The 3,525-nt window shown below is 35.1% G+C and overlaps 1 long non-coding RNA gene across 11 annotated transcripts in view; it reads left to right on the plus strand.

The window, feature by feature from the left end:
* The window catches only part of LOC139588332 (uncharacterized), a 64,273-nt gene that overhangs the window by 2,934 nt on the left and 57,814 nt on the right, over positions 1-3,525 (plus strand). For all 11 annotated transcript variants that reach the window (XR_011678635.1, XR_011678636.1, XR_011678634.1 and 8 more), the window contains one exon: positions 2,012-2,229. This is a non-coding gene — a long non-coding RNA (uncharacterized lncRNA). The remainder of the gene's footprint in view (positions 1-2,011; positions 2,230-3,525) is intronic.

Genomic DNA, 3,525 nt, shown 5'->3' on the forward strand with positions numbered 1-3,525 from the left:
AATGCAAAGCATATCCACAATGCCCTTTACAGTGAAACAGTAAAGCTTACATGCTGTTTTATATAATTTTAGGAAAGTAATATTCAAAGAGAGCTGAAAAATAAATACAGGAAGATAGAAATGGTACCTGGTTTTCATTGCATAATTCCATTTCCTCCACTGATATGCCCAACTAAAATAAATATATATTTATATAGATATAAATATATATTTTTAATTTATAAATTTATGCTAAATATCATACACAATAAATTTACACAGTGTAAAATTTATAATATTACACTTATATGTTGTAAAGTATATCACACAGACAGTATTTGCTGAAGTGCATAGTACATGCTGCATGTTGTATGTAACACAGTGCTACACACCGTGCAAGTTGATGTATTCTGTGCTTGTAAATAAATTTATATTTATATTATACTGCATATATTAACATCTATATAGATATAGCAGATTGTATTATCATATGTTAACCATTACAGCCATAAACATCTTCTGTATATATCTATGTGCCTCATGCAGCTTCTTTCAATACCTCTTTTCAGACCACTCTCTGTAGGAAGGGTGATCTTAATTGACTCAGTGTTGCTGTGTGCTGCATTGCATTTGGTGTTTTCTAGTGCAAGGCAGAGTCAGAACATAAGCTAGCTGCAGGTGTAACAGTGTGGGATTCTGGCCTACAGTTGGCACAAGTTCAGATACAGCATGCTATGTGGCTCCAGCTTGCTTAAAGGCACAAAAATACCATGAGCCTTCAGACTAGAAGTTGATGCATTCATTAATTTTTTACTTGGACTTTGATTGCAGTGATATCATGTTTTTAAGTGAATACACTCCTCTGTGAATGTGTGCAGAGTGAAGGCACTGAAGTGGTTTGGTTCTCAGTTGTAGATTGAAAAACCCTGTTGACATTCTGGATCTTTCCAGTCTTGGTGCACCTTTGCTGTAGGAAGTCTATTATTCAAATTAAAAATGTTTAATGAGTGATAGCAATTAAAAATTTCTGAGTGAATTTTAAGAAGCTACTAACAGTTCAGATCTCTGTGTGCATGTGCATGTGTCTGTGCATGGGAGTGTGGCATTCTATTTTTCAGTGAACTAATTGTTAAGAAGAAATTAAATCAACTGTTAAGAAGAAGTTAAATCAACTAATAAATGTACAACAAGAGTCACCTCTCTGGTTGTTAATTTTGTGTCCAGTTGATAGATAGATTTTTGTGAGGTTGCATGTTAAACATTATCCTGTTTTTGTTGTAACAGATTGAGGTTTTTTAGTGATATTAACATAAAAGACTTTTAAATGTTATTTTCTCACTAGAGAAAAAGAAAATGCTACAAATGTTGAATACCTGATGGTACTTTTTGTAAGTCTCTCCACTAACTGTCTGGAATAGTCCCTTTCCCCACATGCCACTTGTCAAACAGTTTTACCTGAATCCAGAATTTTTACAGGTCTCTTCTAAGCTCAGAACTTCTCTGCTACATTACAAGTTATGTCTTCTTGTCCCAGAGTCTGAATCTAAAGGGTGCATGTTTACGATCATGTGTTGTTCTGGCCTATGTCAGATTGCATTCTGACTATGTTCTATTTTTCCTGCACTGATTTTGGTTCCATAAATACACATCTCAAACTTCTCTCATGTCCATAAGCAGGCTGATGTGGTGTGTATATCCTGATACACATGATAATAACATGAGTATTATATTGGCAAATAATCTAGGCCACCTTCTGTAAGCTTTATATCAACTGCTAGTAATTGTCAGCCTGTGTCTCACTCCACCTTCATTCATACACACAGCAGAACATTTATGTCACTAGCAAAACTCTTAATCCTAGTCCTGTTAGTGAAAGAGATACGTGTACTTCTAGTTTTGTGATAAAATTCATATAAATATAACTAGAACATAGAATTCTATGATAATGTATAGCCAGAGCATATCTTTCCATTGAGGTTAGTTTTCTCTGTAACCATCAACCATGGCCCAACCAAATTGTTTTCTTTTGCAGCTCACGGTGACATAGAACACAGCACATTGTAACTACAGGAACAGACTCGACTGTGAAAGATCTCTATCATGCATCACAGAGAATTTGAGGCAGCTGGCAGTTATCAGCTGAAGCAGTTAGTCACTAGAACTGTACAAGATAAATAGATAATTGAAAAGCCATCTGGAAACCTGGGAGAGATAATAAGCCTCTCTTCTAGAAGTGAGGTAACAACTCAGGTAGGTCACAGATGAACTCAACTCCCAGATCAGGGCTTTGCCTAATAACACTGAAAACGCAGCAGCAGTTCATGCCTGTCAGTTCTGAAGTAGTATTGAAGTTGTTGTTGGGAAGGCAGTTTGGCATATTCAGTTATACAAATCATTATTGTGATGGAGTGAAAAAGGATTGTAGTGCTATAAAACAGGTGGCCGAAATCCCGGGAGCAACATGGCCCTTTGTTAAATTACAGTTTCCAGAATAGAAAACTAGTTGCACACGCTTTTTACCCTCCATGATACTTTGTTTATATTGCTGTGCAACTGGTAGTATTCCTGCCACACTGACCACGGCTGTCTGTGGGGCAAGTTACTTCTTTTTTGGTGAAATTTATATTTATATTAAGATAATGGAACTATCTTTGTTTTATTTACCATGAGCACAAAGGATAGAGGGGAAAGGCCAATGTCTATGAGTGAAAGAATGTGTTGATCTTAGTAGCTTCATTTTAAAAGAGTCCTAAACAGTCTTTCTGTTCAAGTCACTCTTATGATTCTCAAATCTCTGACTACAGAAAGTGTGAAATCTTGCATGAACATGCAAGGAAACTGATATCATTTGGTAACTCCTCTTGCTAGGTTCTGATCTCTTACAGAACTATATTGATTGTAGGGAAAGGACATGAGATATTTTTGTGAGAGTGGGCACAGAAAATAAGTTTTTGGCCTTTTCAAAAAAGAAAGTGGCATCTTTCCATTAGAGAAGTGCTCGAATTGATCCACTGACATCTGTCTATTTTGTTAAACCACTCAGGTGGATCACAGGAAATAACTGCTGCCAGTGTAATATTAATTATTGTGGAGGTGAACAAAACAAAACAAAAAAAACCCAAACAACCAACAAAACAACAAAAAAAAAAACCCAAAACAAAACAAAAAACAAAACAAAAAAAAAAAAAAAAGAAAAAGGGGAAGACTTCTGCTGCTCAATTTACTTTGAAAGAGGCTTTTAAAAATCTGTCTCCAAAAATTCTGTCTAAAAAATTCTGTGCATTTACACTGAAAGAGCATAGAGCAAAACACATGCTTTTGTGTTTTGTGTCATCAAACTTTTTTACTGTATTATTTGCTACAATTACAGTGGTAGTTACAGTATCAGTTGTTACACTACAGTAGCTAGGAAAGCCACATATTAAATTCTCAAAATCCTTTAACAAAAAATTTGCATGTGTCCATGTTCCTGGCTGCAGAAATAATGTAATTCATTTGAACAGTCTCTGTAAATCTTAAAAAGTAACTGCTGTTTTTATTTTTTAG

Source organism: Agelaius tricolor, unplaced genomic scaffold, assembly GCF_023055355.1.
Source record: "Agelaius tricolor isolate 1412-34295 unplaced genomic scaffold, bAgeTri1.0.p SCAF_3, whole genome shotgun sequence".
In the NCBI taxonomy this organism is placed as follows: Eukaryota; Metazoa; Chordata; class Aves; order Passeriformes; family Icteridae; genus Agelaius; species Agelaius tricolor.